The sequence below is a fragment of the Mchenga conophoros genome, linkage group LG3, assembly GCF_057382185.1.
Source record: "Mchenga conophoros isolate Kocher_MC1m ecotype Shallow Benthic linkage group LG3, M_conophoros_male_GT1.1, whole genome shotgun sequence".
NCBI classification, from domain to species: Eukaryota; Metazoa; Chordata; class Actinopteri; order Cichliformes; family Cichlidae; genus Mchenga; species Mchenga conophoros.
In genome coordinates this window covers 76,754,716-76,770,833 of record NC_140528.1, presented here as the reverse complement: position 1 = coordinate 76,770,833, position 16,118 = coordinate 76,754,716, and the positions used below count along the sequence as shown (strand labels likewise).

Here is a 16,118-nt window from a genome sequence, read left to right as displayed (position 1 = left end):
ACATTTATGAGTTGCTGTTTGCATTTACACATGGAGATCGGTACATAAAATTACATGCATGCAGAGTGACGTTCACATAGTTTCTTTTTAAAACTTCTGTCTGTCAAAATTTGGCCTTATTAGTGTGTCAGACTTTAAGAAGTACCTGCAGCCTCAAATAGCCTGGAGAAAAAAACAGAGCAATGATGGCACTGTAACAGTATTTGTATTTAGACAGAGATGGCTTGGGAGTAGATGGTAAATAATTTTTCATGTTTGTCTATACATCATACAGGTCAGCTGTTACACACAGGTTTATATGGTGTAATAGTTTCTGATAATGCAGCTCTACTCTGGATAAGTCTCCTCATTATCTTTCACATCACACCAACAACTAACAGACACATTGACCTTTATATAAAACCATATTGATTTTCTTCTCCAGCTTTTGTTAATTTATCTGAACTGCCTTGCTGTTTTCAGAGAGAAACACATGTAAAACCTGAGTTTACACTTTATTATTTTTGTTAAGACAAAACTCCCCGCCTCACACTCTTTCATTGGCTGCATTCATTTCTGAGCTGGGTTTTTGCGCTGGTGCATACCATTTTTAAATCTGGCTTTGAATCTCATGATGATGGCTTTGACCATTAATTTTGACTTGTTGGGTCTTGCATGAACTACTCCCTAAAGTGGTAAATGAATTTTAACCAATTAAGCTAACATATGTTATGTTTTTTCTGTGCATTTGGAGCAATCATCTCTGAGGATAGTTACTTTAACTTTTTTTCCCTAGGAACAGTGCATGATTAATAAGCTTGCATGAAAACAAAACCAAAACTACTGCAAATTGTCATTGTTTTATCTCAGTAAGGTTAGGGTGTAGTTTCACTTTCATTTCCAAGGAAATCACACACCCTACTATTGGAAGGATCTGAATGGGGGTACCAATACAGAGTTATTGTTAATGATATATAGAGCCAACATAAAGATAAAATCTATCATTCACAATGGTTGTATGGCATATGGATCAGCTGCCCCTTCAAGAAGCTTGTAGAGCTTTCAGTCAAAAGGTCTACAAGTAGCATTTTTTATCACCCCAATTAAAAATTCTGTAAGGGCCAGTCCCTTTTACTAGATATGGGTGAAATTGCAAAAAAAAGAAAAGAAAAGAAAAGAAAAAAGAAAAGAAAAGAAAAAGAAAATAAATAAATAAACTTAAACTGAAGTACTTAATACAAATAAAAGGACAGAATGAAATTATTCAAATTTAAACCCTGTTTAGCCAACACTGGAAATATGTGGGATCAGCAAGGAATTTCAAAACATATGTGAGCAGTTGTGAACTTCAATGTGTGGCCAGTCTGCTGGTTAATTGCACATCATGGCTGATGTGCATTCCAAAGTTAACTTATGCAAGCAAGAGAAAGAAATCAGAATATATGGGTTCCATCACATGCAGGATTTGAAGGCAATAAAGGAGCTGATTATTTAGCCAAAAATTCAGTACATGAGCACAGAAGAGGATTTTATTTGCAGTATGGGCCAGCAGAATGCATGGAATTTATAAATAAATTACAAAATGAAAATGGCAAAATCTATGGGAAAATTATAAAAAGGTACCTTGAGGTAACCAAGGTTACAGTTCAGTGATTTAACATAAGAGAAAATGTAACTCTGTGGACCATACAGATATAAAATGATCCTGTAAAAAATTTAAAAAGGGAAAATATGTAAGATCACATATGCAAGTGAAAGAAAAGTAAATTCTAAATACTGAGTAAGAAAGTCACATACTTATAACCGATATATGATTGTTTAAAATGCTAAAGATGTAAATACTTGCCATCAGATCCCTCAGCAACAGACAATTTGTATGGACTTCTTTTTAATTAACTGTCCTAATAAAACAAATAACAAATAACAAATAAATCAGTCATCTATAACAAACATAATTATTATCTGACAAAGCAAAAATAAGCTCATGTACATCTGTCAATAAGCTTGTGAATAGCCTTATATATTTTCTTCAATTTTATTATAATTACTTAAATCAGTAACTAAAAAATTCTTGAGTAAAAGCAAACACACATAAAATAAACCTGAATAACTGCACTTTTAAAGCTTATTTTAAATGATAGTCATTAAAGTGCATGAGAAATGTATTTAAGTTTGTCTATGAAATATTAGTTTTTCTTCTATATGACAAAAACTGAAACTAAATGATATGACATGATATCTGGAATGTGTTCTAGATGAGGAGGAATATAAGTTGTTACTTGATGTTTTTTTGAGGCTTTTTTCTGCCTGCTCTTTTGTGATGACATTCCAAGTTTCAGGAATATCAGCAGGTTCTGCCTTATATTCTCTGGCAAAGTCTTTGTTTTACTTTGCCATTACATATTTCCAGTAGTCTGAATCTGGAGGGATTTTCCAGTCTGGATAAATTTCTTTGTAACACTTGTAAGGGTGCTTTTTGTAGCACTGCATCTAAAACGGCCGTTACTGATCATAAGAGAAGAGCATATGTCAGTGACAAGTTTCTTTGTTACATGCCAAGTGTATTTACCCAGACCCTCTGGCCTATGCACTGAAGCAGAGTGCTTAGTAAGGACTTTTCCTCCTCCATCACATGGAACTTTGCAGAATGGACACTGTTTGCCACAACCAACCAGTTTGTTGAAAAACTCATTTTCAGGCTGCACATGGAGATGCTGTAGTTTCATTTCAAAGTTCAATGTTTGAAACTCTTTTCTCAGATCTTTTTCCATCTAATTCACAGACACTATGAGCCAGTCAGCAAACTGTTCTTGTCAGCATTGTTCAAAAACATGAAAGCACCAAGAGCAATGACCAGTTTATCACCAAGTTCTTTGTGAATATCTTCAGATGTTGTTGACACAGTTTTGGTTGAGTTTCCACTATTTGGTTGAGTATGTCTTTACATAATCCTGAGAAAATATATTTCTAGTAGTTTTTAAAATCCTCCTTCAAAAGCAGATCCAGTAAAATTGAACACTGGAAGGACATTCGTGTGCTGAACTGCTCACATGTCTGCATTTCATCAATGATTTTAGGACCCAGGGACTGATTGATAAAGTCTTCAACAGCAGGCTTCAAGCACTGGTTGGTGAATTCTTCTGCTTTCTTTTGACATTGGTCTTCTTTATTAACCACATGTTTGAAGTCATCACAAAACCTGTCCTTGTTTTTAATCAAACATATGTAGGGATCATTTTCTTTATGCGCTTTTGTAAACTCTCTGGCAGCAATTCCACAGACATGCTTTTTAAGAAGAACTTCAAACTCACGGTCTGCCTTGACGTCTTGATTTTTCTCAAGGTTCTCATCAGTGATGTGTAGGATCTCCTACGTGTCACAGTACATCTTTTTCCTTCTCACTTTTTCTCTCACAAATTGAGTGAAAGCATCAATGATGCTGTCAGCCAGTTTTTGTGCAGCCATTATGTAATCTTGAATGTTGAAAATCTTTTCCATTTTGGCTGCTGCCTGGGTCATCTCATTTAACTGTTCCAGGAGCAGTTTCCTGTCTTGTGAGTTCTTCTCATGGGCTGAAACATCGGACACATTCTGGTGAACAAACACACATTTAGGCTTTTTGCCCACCTCCTTCATCCTGAGAAAAGCATGCACAACTATTTGTAAGATGTCCTTCATTTCAGTTGAATTCTCCATTGCAATATTAACAATGGTGACATCACTCAGCCCCACAACAAGTGTAGCAAGCTCATTGTCGTGCTCATAGCTGTTGTTCAGTTGTGCAAGTTCTGGTGACTTTAAGCCCTCAGTGTCAATGATCAGCATGAAGTCACAGTTTAGGACCTTTTTCATGTCTTCACTGATTTTGATGAGCAGCATAAAGGCACCTCGAGTACATCGACCACTGCTGACTGCAAGCTGCACTCCAAACATGGTGTTAAGGAGAGTGGACTTTCCTGTGCTTTGAACTCCAAGAACTGTGACTACACGTATCTTTCTGTTTGGAGACACCAAGTCACTGAGCTGAGAGAGAACATCACTCACCCATCTGAGAGGGATGTTGGATGCATCTCCATCTACAAGCTCAAGAGGAAATCCATCAAGCAACAACTCTGCACACAGTTTGGGCAGATGCTGCAACTGCTGACGTGCTGGATCTGTTTGTGGAAGGGACAGTGAGGTTTCATAGATCTGACCCATTTCACGGAAGAAGTGTTCAGTCCCCAGTGAGCTGTTGGAAATTTGTCTGTCAATCGCCTTGATCTCCTCTTTGTTCTCAGAGTTCTTGCATTTTTCTTTATATTTCTCCCGAAGTTCCGACAGTTTTATACAAGACAGGTTATCCAGGTTCATTCGCATCCATTTCAAGAAATAAAACCTCTCTGTTCCTGGCCTTGATATTGCATTGATGAAACATGTCATAGCTGTGGACATGTCATAAGAGTTCTGCCTTTTCCTCAGTTTTTCTTTCTGCAGCTGAAGTTCACTTTTGTAATCTTCTATATTTTTGGAGCCAACTTTTTTAAGCCGAAATTCTTCCTTCTCTAAGCAGGTCAGTTCTTTCCATATTTCACCTTGCCGTTGAAGCTGATCTTCTTTGAATATATGGATATCTTGAATTTCAGTAGTGATGGCTTCTGCATTTTTCCTTGATATCTGGCACTCTGGAGAGTCTTCATCAACCAGGATTCCCAGTTCATGGGCAATTTCTGCCATCTGCTCTGTTTGCATCTTTATCTGTGAGTTCTCAACTACATCACTGATTGTTTTCCTCAAGCCTTTGACAAAATTGGCAGCATTTTTTTGTTTTGTCTTAATAATGATGTTGTTGTTAGTCAAGCCCAACATTGTTGCTACTGTTTCTAAAGTATCTAAACTGAAGATCTGGCTCTCATAGTTACCTACCAAGAAGATCTGTGCCTTGTGGTGTTGGTTAGTAAGTAGACTGCACTCAGAGTCCAAATGGTCAAAGAACACAAAAACTGCTGCAGATGTCTGGCACAGAAAGGAGTATTGTGTTTCAAATGAAGCAATGTCCCCACGAAGGTTAGCTACAGCCACTGGCTGACTGAAAATATCAATGTTTGTGTTTCCACAAGGAAGATACCAAGTAATTTCAGTCAGTCCGTTGGATATTCTTCTTGGACTGTCACCACACTCCATGTTGCGATGAACAAAGGTGTCATGGTACTGCTGAGAATTGCTCAGAAGTTTATTGAGAATCTCTGACTTGGACGAGGAGCACTCACCCAGTCTGACAAAAGAGATCATTGGAAGTTCAGAGAGAACGATTCTGTCTTCAATGAAGCCCTTGGATTCTGACAGAGACTGAGGTCTGTACTTTTTAACAATATCTCTCATGGCCCACAGCATGAGTGTGCACTGTTTCGTGTCTTGATTGGAAAGCAGCAGAGGAACAGAGAACTGACATGTGGACATTTTTAGTGACATTTCCTGCTGTAGAAAACCATCAGAATTGTTACACCCCTGAAAACAGGGGGAAAAGAATCACGAGAGTGATTATGACTTGCGTCTCTCATGGAGTAGTTTATTGCAGCAAAAATGAGCAGAAATGTTTCACATTCTGTACTGCTAAATGTCACAAGGTGGAAGAAAAACACTAAATAATAAACCGAAATACTGAAGTGCTTACTATACATATACTTGAGCAGGTTTCCTGACAAAATGGCTGACAATCGCAGCATTTTTAGCTCCTGCAGTTATCTTAATGGCCATTACACAGTACAAAACACAGCTCAAAACCGCCACGTATATGTGCACAAAACTGTAATATAATGCTTCTAACGCTTACAAAACAATGAAGGATTACCTCTTAAATATGTTAACAGTGTACACATTGGAAATATATCAACTTTTAAACACTTTTTACCTGAAAACAGGGGGAAAATGCTGGGGGAGCAGGCTGAGGGTCGCAGATGCCAACAGACTTAATAAACTAATCCGTAAGGCCAGCAATGTTGTGGGGATGGAGCTGGACTCCCTCAAGGTGGTGTCGGAGAGGCGGATGCTGTCCAAGATAAAGACAATGTTGGATAACACCTCCCACCCACTCCATGACATGCTGGTCAGTCACAGGAGCTCGTTCAGTGAGAGACTGAGATTACCGAAAAGCACCACTGAACGACACAGGAAATCTTTCCTGCCTGTGGCCATCTCCCTGTACAACGCATCCACTGTACAACGCATCCACTGTACAACGCATCCACTTAACACACTGTTTGCTGCTACAACTACACATGTTTCTTTTCCAACTATTTATTTATAAGTGACTTATGTATGTATGTATGTATGTATGTATATATATGTATATATTGTACTATTCTTAGTTAGCGTATTGTCTGTCTTGTCTTAATGTTGGTTTAAAATGGAGCACTGTAACAAAAAATAATTTCCCCCAGGGATCAATAAAGTATTCTGATTCTGATTCTGATTCTGATTCTGAAAAGAATCATGAGAGTGATTATGACTTGCGTCTCTCATGCAGTAGTTTATTGCAGTGAGGAGAACGCGCGAAAGCCCCCTAGTGGGGAATAGAGACACTACTAATCAATCCCAGAAAAGGCTTAGCCGATCACTGATGTATAGATTGTAGTTCTCTTAAGTAACATGAAAGCCATTAATATAACATGAAAAATAATAAACTCTTAACCATTTTCTTACCATATTTACATTATTTTCATCCTTATATCAACTGATATGAATTAGTATTAACTGAACAGTTTTATACGCAGTAGTCCTTCAACCTGTCACACTCTCCCCCACTCAAAAAATGTCGTCCCGACATTATACCAACAAGATGCTTTTCAGTCTATATTCTCTTGTAGTCAGGACATCAACAGTAGGGTGAACCAATGTCCTCAATTCTGTAGGTTTAAGATCTGTTTCACCACAGTCCATCACTGGTGATTGAAGACAAAGTCTATAACCAGTCCATATGTGAGTCTTCACAAAGTCTATTGTCTATGGTTATAATCCACAGATGGGGAAAAGTTCATGTCTTTTTCTTGATGACAGTCTGTAAGTACAGTTCTCAAGTCATCAGTGAAAAAGTGTCAACTTACATATACAGGGCAGTATGACTGCACAGCTGGAAACCATGGAACCAGGCCCAGGTACACAGGAAGCAGTTGCAGTGCTGGCTGAACACTGTAGCAAGATGGGGTGCCCAGTTGGTCATACGTCATCCGTCTTGGCGGGTGTCTCTCTCGCTGTGTTGGTGTTGGTGCAAGAGTAGGGGCTGAAGCTGCGGGCTGAGACGTTGCTGTGAGAAGTTCTTGTTCTGATGGCTGGGACACAGGTTGAGGTGGTGCGTAATGACAGCGGTATTCATCAACACTGCCCTCATCATCAGAGTCTGGCACAACAGCGACAGGTTTATCAGTCTTTTTCTGTTCATGTCTTGTACGATTATCTTTTTCAGGCACTTTTTCAAAAGGTAAGTGGTCACATGACATAAGCAAGTTTCTGTGAAGCACTCTAGAGTGCCCTCTGCCTCTCTCCGGTCTTACCTCAAAGATGGGGAGGTCAGGCCCCATTTTTCTGACTACTGTGTGAACAGTGTCCTCCCAATAGTCTCTCAGTTTCCCTGGGCCTCCTCTAGGTGTCAGGTTTTTGACCAGAACTCTCTCGCCAGGTTGTAACACAGAACTCCTTACTTTTGTGTCGTAGTGTCTTTTGCCCTTTTCAGCAGCTTTCTTTGCATTCTCATTTGCTATAGAGTATGCTTGTTCCATGCCCTTTCTCCATTTTTCAACATAGTCTCTGTGGTCACTAAAATCTGTTTCTGAGTACAGTCCAAAGAGCATATCTACTGGTAGCCTGGGTGACCGTCCAAACAGTAGGTAAAATGGGGAGTAGCCAGTGACTTCGCAACGTGTGCAATTATATGCATACATTAACTTGTTGATAGATTCCTTCCAGTTTGACTTTTGTGTTTCAGTTAGCGTTCTAAGCATTTGCAACAATGTCCTGTTCATACGTTCAACTTGACCGTTCCCCATTGGGTGATAGGGTGTTGTCCTAGAACCGGCCATGCCACAAAGCTTTTTGAGCTGACTGAATAGCTGATTTTCAAATTCACCTTCTTGGTCATGGTGAATGCGACAGGGGAAGCCAAACTTTAGGGCATAGTCATTGAATATCAGGTTTGCAGTAGTTTTGCCTGACTTTGAGGTGGTGGCATAGGCTTGGGCAAAACGTGTGAAGTGGTCAGTTATCACTAGAATATATTCATAACCGCCTTTGCATTTTTCAAGATGGAGAAAGTCTATACACACCAGCCATAGCTGGACTGGCCATCGGGCATACCGGGCATTTGCCCGGTGGGCCGCTGGCGATTTTTTGTTTTTATGGGCCGATGGATTTTTTTTAATTTTTTTTTTAGGAAGGGTATATATAATGAAAGGTGTTGGATTGGCCAATTGGTCATGATCGACTCTGGGCTGGACCAATTACAGCCGAGGAGGCCGGATGCACCCTCCCCCCTATTTAGGAATCACGTGATTTTCGCGCATTGCATGCCGGGAACTCGTGGCAAAACAATCCAAGTACCGCATTAAATGCAAGCGTTTGCAGCACCGCAAAACGTTCATTCTCCGGTTCCAATACCTTCTTGTTTTTTCTTTGCCGCACAAAAAAGGAATGTACAAAACAAAAGGAGAACAATGCTGGTCCGTCCAAAGACAGACTCGACGAAAAGACAAAGAAAAGATACGAGGAAAAATCAAAGGAGTGAAAGGGTCAGACCCTTACGAGCACACAGAGGGACAAAAGACGTTAGCGTGCTGCCCAACTTTCACCACGCTCATATTTATAATTATACGGTTCTTGGAGTGAGTGCATACACTCATGAAGTTTAGTAACTTCAGGTCACTGCAACAAGCCCAGGTACAGTTTACCGACGGATGGGTGCAGGACCTTGAAATGCACCGTGTAGAACGAAAGACCATCGTACGAACAAAGGTAAGTTTACCAGTCTCACAAATCGTTGTCATAAATACACATTCGTTAACTGTTTATTAATATAACCTTTGAGCTCAACGGTAATTAATTAGTAGTGGAAATAATTTCTGGTAGCATTACAGAAATCTAGCAATGACAATAATATTGTATGCTGTAATCGCACTGGACAATTAGTGATACAAAACAACAGTTTTATCCTGTGAATAAAAGTATATGTTTTTGTCAGTGTACCATGGTAATAACAGAAGCGAAACGCAATATTGTGTCAGGGCAATTTACTATTTATGCACAATAAATAAAGGAGCATAGCGCGACCATTTCTGTTCAGCGCCAGACTTGTAACCTATATCACCAATTATGTTAAGAAAAATGACGTATTAACTACTACAAAACTCTGACCTTTGTGGGAATGCTTGGAGCAGACTAACATGTGAGCTGGAGTGTTCTGGGACGTTATATTTGGTATATCCAGACCATCCGTCGGCTCTTACTTCGGAAACATGGCTTAAAAAATTTCTCTTCAACTACGTAATCCGATAAAAAAAAAAAAGATCTCTTTACCCGTCGGCTTTCCATGGCTGTCATGCGACCAGCTATTGCAGTTAATAATACAACAGCTTCTTGGCATTTTTTGGGTTTCTTTTATGCTCGATGTCTGCCTGCATGTGTGGCCAAAAGAAGCGTTCACGTATCAAAGACACTGTGCGATCAACACCTTGATGGCCCATATTATTGTGCAGCTCTTCAAGTACAGTCTTTTTGAACTGATCTGGTAGGACTAGCTGTTTCCGGGCAGAAGTGAGTCTGTACAAGGTGCCATTGTTATCTAGTCTTAACTTGCCCCACTCTCTGAACAAGCATTTTGTCTTAGGGTCAAATGTTCTTAGCTCTTTGGGCAGTGGTTTTGAATCTGTCTGTTTACACTGTAATACAGGGCTTATAACAGGATCAGACTTTTGCGCTTCATTAAGCTGTTCTTTTGGAATGGGTGTGAATGTTGCTTCTGCTGGCTCACCTTCTGCTGTGACTGACATTGCTGCAGCTGAGAGTGTCCATGCGGCAGGTGTGTCTTTCTGTACCTCAATGGCCTGGATAGCAGCTGCAATAGTGTCCGGTGGCACTTCCTCAGAGCAGTCTCTCATTAAGGTTTCTACATCAAGTGGCATTCTTGATAAAGCATCTGCATCACTGTTTTCCTTCCCTGGTTTGTACTTAATGGGGCGATCGTGGCTCAAGAGTTGGGAGTTCGCCTTGTAATCGGAAGGTTGCCGGTTCGAGCCCCAGCTTGGACAGTCTCGGTCGTTGTGTCCTTGGGCAAGACACTTCACCCGTTGCCTACTGGTGGTGGTCAGAGGGCCCGGTGGTGCCAGTGTCCGGCAGCCTCGCCTCTGTCAGTGCGCCCCAGGGTGGCTGTGGCTACAATGTAGCTTACCATCACCAGTGTGTGAATGTGTGCGTGAATGGGTGGATGACTGGATATGTAAAGCGCTTTGGGGTCCTTAGGGACTAGTAAAGCGCTATATAAATACAGGCCATTTACCATAATGGTGAAGTGAAAATCAGCGAGCTCAGCAACCCATCTTGATGTGGTGGCATTCAGTTTGGCTGTTGACAGAATGTACGTTAGCGGGTTGTTATCGCTGTAGACAGTAAATGTTGGGGCATAGTACAAATAGTCTCTCAATTTGTCAGTGATAGCCCACTTCAATGCTAAAAATTCTAGTTTTCCTGCATGGAAGTGGTAGTTTTTTTTCAGCCGCTGTTAGAGTACGGGAGCCATAAGCAATAACTCGCAGCTTACCATCTTGTCTCTTGTACAACACTGCGCCTAGACCTTTGTGTGAGGCGTCTGTGTGTACGATGAACGGCTGTGTGAAATCTGGGAACCCCAGCACTGGTGGGTGGAGCAAACAGTCTAGTAGTTCCTCAAGCGCACGTTGATGCTGGTCAGTCCACACGATTTGTTTTGAGGAGGGCACAACTTGACTGGCTCTCTTTGGTCTTGCCCTTGGCCCTTTTGTGGTGTCTGAGTTCTCTGGGGTTTTGTCAGCTTTTAACAGTTCATACAAACAACTGAGAAGTCTTTTATGTATTGTCTGTAGTAGGAGAGAAGGCCTAACATTTTTCTGAGCTGACCAACATTTTGTGGTTTTATACCTTTGAGTGCTTTGACTGCTTCAAAGTCTGCAGGATCCACTTTACTGCCTTCTGCAGACACTATTCTGCCCAAATAGCGCACCTCAGACTTAAACATGTCGCACTTATTTGGCTTAAGCTTTATATCAAAGCCTCTCAATCTCTGGAGCACTTTTCTCACGTCCTCCAAGTGATCTTTGAACGTTTTGCTGTAAACTAATGTGTCATCCAGATAGGGGATGCAGATGTTGTCGCAAAGCCCATCCAGGCACTCTTCCATACAGCGCTGAAATGCTGCAGGGGCATTCATAAGTCCAAAGGGGATGCAAATCCACTCATATAATCCCCAGGGCGTCACAAAAGCAGTGAGTGGACGACTTTCTTCTGACATGAACCCCTGGTGGTACGCTTTCCCCTGATCTAAAAGCGAAAACCAGGAGTTTCCACCCAAACTGTCCATAATGTCCTGGACACTTGGGTTGGGCTGGCGATCAGGATGGGTTTTCCGATTCAGGTCTCTGTAGTCTATGCACAGTCTTAAAGTACCATCTTTTTTTCTAACACAAACAACTGGTGAGGAGTATGACGAGTCTGATTTTCTGACCCAGCCTTGTGCTATTAAATCATGCAGGTAACTTTTCATCTCTTGGTAGAGCGGCCGTGGCACAGACAGGTATGTAGTGACTGGTTCGTAGTCTTTGAGTGATATGGTCATTTTCAGTTTTTCAATACAGCCTATATCATTGTCTGTTTTAGAGAAAGACTGGCATTCCTCTCTGAGCATCTGTTTCGCTAATACTCTCTGCTCTTCACCCAGGTGGCTAAGATCTACACGTGGGTCCCACTCTTCACTAGCGCTACACTGGGCTTGTGTATTTGTCTGGTTAACAGTAGCTACAGATGTGGCTTTTTCAAACACCTGGGCAGGTAAAACAGCTGTAATAGTCTGAACCGAACCAACTAATGTACAGCCTGGTATGACAATTTCATGGTCAGTTGGGTTAGAGACACCTAGTGTTATGACGGGTAAAGTACCCTTCTTAACTTTAACCAAAGTATCAAAAAACTCAAGATTGTCTGGCCACTGGGGGTTTGAGGTCAAGATGGCGCCTGTGTTTGGCTGTGCCGCTGCCTTCGTCCGTGTGTTTGTTTATTTTATTTGCTATGCAAGTGTTTTTGCTACAGTTTTTTCTGGTGTTACCTCCCTTTGGATTTATGATCGTCATGCGTTGCTAGCGATCAAATCTGCAATGGATAGCTTTCAGAGTCAACGAAACTAGGCTGTTTTCCTACCGCCGTTAGAGCGCGACGCAGCACCAGGTCTACCTCCACTCTTGCAGGCTAGCTCATTTTTGCTTCAGCGGCCTCGTCGGAGAAAGCGGGGGAAGCGAGCCGGCCTTCACGTTCTGCTCTGTCGTCTTCGGAAAGAGATGGACCTTCGGGGGCTCTATTCCTGGGTTGCTACCGGTGAGATTCGGCTGAAACTTGTCGGAACTGGATTAATCCCCACAACCCACTATGTTTACGACCCAAGCTGTCATCTGAAAGCATGGAAAGCCAAGCCCCATCGCGGCAGGAACCCTGTTTTGCTGCGCGGCTTACCGCATAGCGTGGACTCTGTTCCTGGAAACTCTACCCCTGTCCTGGTGAGTCGCAGCCTTAAATGGATGTTAATTAATGCTCGCTCAATCGCCAATAAGTCTTATATTTTAAATGACTTGTTCTGCTCTGAGAAGCTTGACTTCATGTTTATCTCTGAGACGTGGCAACGTGAGAATGAAGTCTCACATCTTTTAGAGCTTTGTCCCGCTGACTGCTCATTTCTCTGTGCACCTCGGATATCTGGACGAGGAGGTGGAACAGCTGTAATCTTTAAAAATACTTTCTTATGCCAGATGATTTCTTCAAGTTGCTACAACTCTTTTGAGATGCTTATGATAAAAATTGGAAGAGAACAGCCCATATACGGCATTTTAATTTATCGTCCACCTGGGTCTGCTGCAGCTTTCTTGTCAGATCTACAAGACTTTTTAACTTCCACTATCAAAATGGGCAAGGTTATCATCGTTGGAGATTTCAACATTCATGTGGATGACTCAACAAACAGTACCACTAAGGAGTTTCTGAGCATTATGGACTCTTTCAACTTTGTTCAGCATGTAGCAGGGCCTACTCATAGGGCTGGGCACACCCTGGACTTGGTCTTCACCTATGGTGTTTCCCTTGACCACATGAATTTAAATGAAGTTGTTTTTAGTGACCATAAGTCAGTCTCTTTTACTGTATCTGTTAATTCAGAGTCCCATCCTCAAGGTTCTACTAGGCGCAGGCGCTTCATTGACGATTCTATAATTTCTGAGTTTTCCTCTCTTTTTAATTTTAAAAGTTCCTCTAATGAGGTTGAGCTTCTAACTAATTATTTTAATGAACACTGTCTTGCCATTCTAAATCAGGTTGCTCCTCTCAAAACCAGTTACTGTTCTGTTAGCTCCCGGACACCATGGTTAAATTATCAGACTCGTGGTCTTCGACGCTCCTATCGAAAAGCAGAGCGTCTGTGGAAGTCCACCGGTCTGACTGTCCATCGTGAGCACTTTAAAGAACTACTTTACATATATAATGAATCAGTCAAAGAAGCCAGATCCTCTTACTTCAATAATCTTATAAACCGTCATAAAAATAATTCAAGAATTCTATTTGATACCATCAACAGTATTGTTTCTCCTCCAACCCAGCATGCTCTGTTGCTTTCTGATGAAGATTGTAATACTTTCCTTAATTACTTTGTAAATAAGGTGATGGACTTGAAATCTAAAATTTCCTCAAGTGCCTCCCCTTATGAAGATACCCCTTGCTGTTCTGGATCATTTACCTCCTTTTTTCCAATCACACTAAATGACTTAATTATAGTTTTAGGTAAAATGAAATCCTCGTCATGCTCTGTAGATATATTACCTCACTCTGTCCTGTCTGGGTCTATCACCAGCATTGGTCCCACATTACTATCCATCATCAACAGTTCACTGAGGCAAGGCTGTGTTCCATCTTATTTTAAACACGCTGAGGTAACTCCTCTGTTAAAAAAACAGAATCTCGATCCTAGCTCTGCTAGTAATTACCGACCTATTTCAAAATTGCCATTTGTCAGTAAATTACTTGAAAAAATTGTTGAAAATCAGTTCAGGTCTCTATTATGTCAATTACAGATTCTTGACCCTTTTCAGTCTGGCTTTCAAAAGCAGCACTCTACAGAGACCGCTCTCTTAAGAGTCTATCTGTTAATGGCATCTGACGCAGGGAACTGTTCTGTGATCATTTTGCTTGATCTTAGTGCAGCCTTTGACACCATCGACCACAAAATCCTACTTAACAGGCTCAAGGTTTTGGCTGGTGTATCTGGCTCTGCCCTAGACTGGTTTTCTTCCTACTTATCAGACAGGACCTTCTCTGTTAGGACTGATAGGTTCTCCTCTAACACTGCTGCCCTGACCTGTGGTGTCCCACAGGGCTCAGTTTTAGGTCCATTACTATTTTCTTTTTATATGCTTCCTTTAGCTAGTATCATTCAATCTTTTAGCAACCTGTCTTATCATTTTTATGCTGATGACATTCAGCTCCATATGTCCTTTAAGCCTCATCGGCTGGATAGGCTGTCCACCCTAGTCCAGTGCTTAACCCAGGTTTCTGATTGGCTTTCAAGCAACTACCTTGTTCTAAATACTAACAAGACCGAGACCAGGATCATAGCTCCTCCTGAGCTACATTCTAAAATCAGTCAGGTTCTTGCCTCTTTCTGTCCATCTGTCAAGTCAAATATTCGAAATCTTGGAGTAATATTTGACTCTTCTCTGGGCCTTGACTCTCATGTAAAATCTTTGTCTCGTTCCTGTTTCTATCATTTAAGAAACATTTCTAAACTGCGACATATGGTTTCCTCAGCTGAACTGGAAAAACTCATTCATGCATTTGTGTCATCACGCTTAGATTACTGTAATTCCCTGTTTACTAGCTTGGATAAATCATCTCTCTCTCGCCTCCAGACAATACAAAACGCAGCAGCCAGATTACTAACTCGCTCTACCAAGCGTGTTCACATCACTCCCATCTTATATTCTCTACATTGGCTCCCAATAGAGTTTAGAATTCGCTTTAAAATTCTTGTTTTAACATACAGAGCACTAAATGGCCAGGCTCCAGATTACTTATCCAAGCTTCTTTTAAAATACACTGCTGCTCGTCATCTCCGCTCACAGACTCAGAGTCTCTTAGTTGTTCCCCGTACACGATTGAAGACAAAAGGGGACAGAGCCTTTCAGTCTGTTGCACCAAGGCTGTGGAACAGTTTACCACTACAATTACGTTTGCTTGACTCTGTGGATTCTTTTAAAAAACAGTTAAAAACTCTTCTGTTCAAACAAGCCTTTTGTTGATCTACATATTTTATTTTATTTTTTTTTACATTATTTACATTTGATCTTTTACATTGTATATAATGTCTACTGATTTTATTGTTTATTTTAATATTTTAATATTTGTGTACAGCACTTTGTGATTGCCTGTCTGCGAAAAGCGCTTAATAAATAAAGTTTACTTACTTACTTACTTACTTAAGTCTGGGTCAAATATCATGACCATGTCTTGTTTAAATGGCCCTGCTGCTATACGACCCTCAACATGCATGTGGCTTTTTTTAGGTACAGTAATACAGTCTTTCTTTGTCATCACTTTGTACTCGTCAACTGCATCTGCACTAACAGCCTGAACAGCCTGTATAAAAGCTTTCACCTTGTGTCTTTTGAGGCTGGGAAATGCTTTTCTCACTGTGCTGTACAGTTTAGCTTGGTCAGTCTTATTCACAATGTATTCAATTACATTGTAGCCTATAATAGGGCATGTGAGCTGAAAACCTTTCATTACCAACATGGGGATGGTCAATTTCTCAGTTTGTTCAGTTCCGGAAACAAGTTGGAAGGTTGTCTCAACCCACCCAAGATATGGCATGTTGGTCCCATTTGCTGCGG

At 40.9% G+C, this 16,118-nt stretch overlaps 1 pseudogene; it reads right to left on the bottom strand.

Annotated features, from left to right (window-relative positions):
- Nucleotides 1-127: 127 nt before the first annotated feature.
- On the bottom strand, nucleotides 128-11,812 carry LOC146580546 (uncharacterized; annotated as a pseudogene).
- Nucleotides 11,813-16,118: the final 4,306 nt, after the last annotated feature.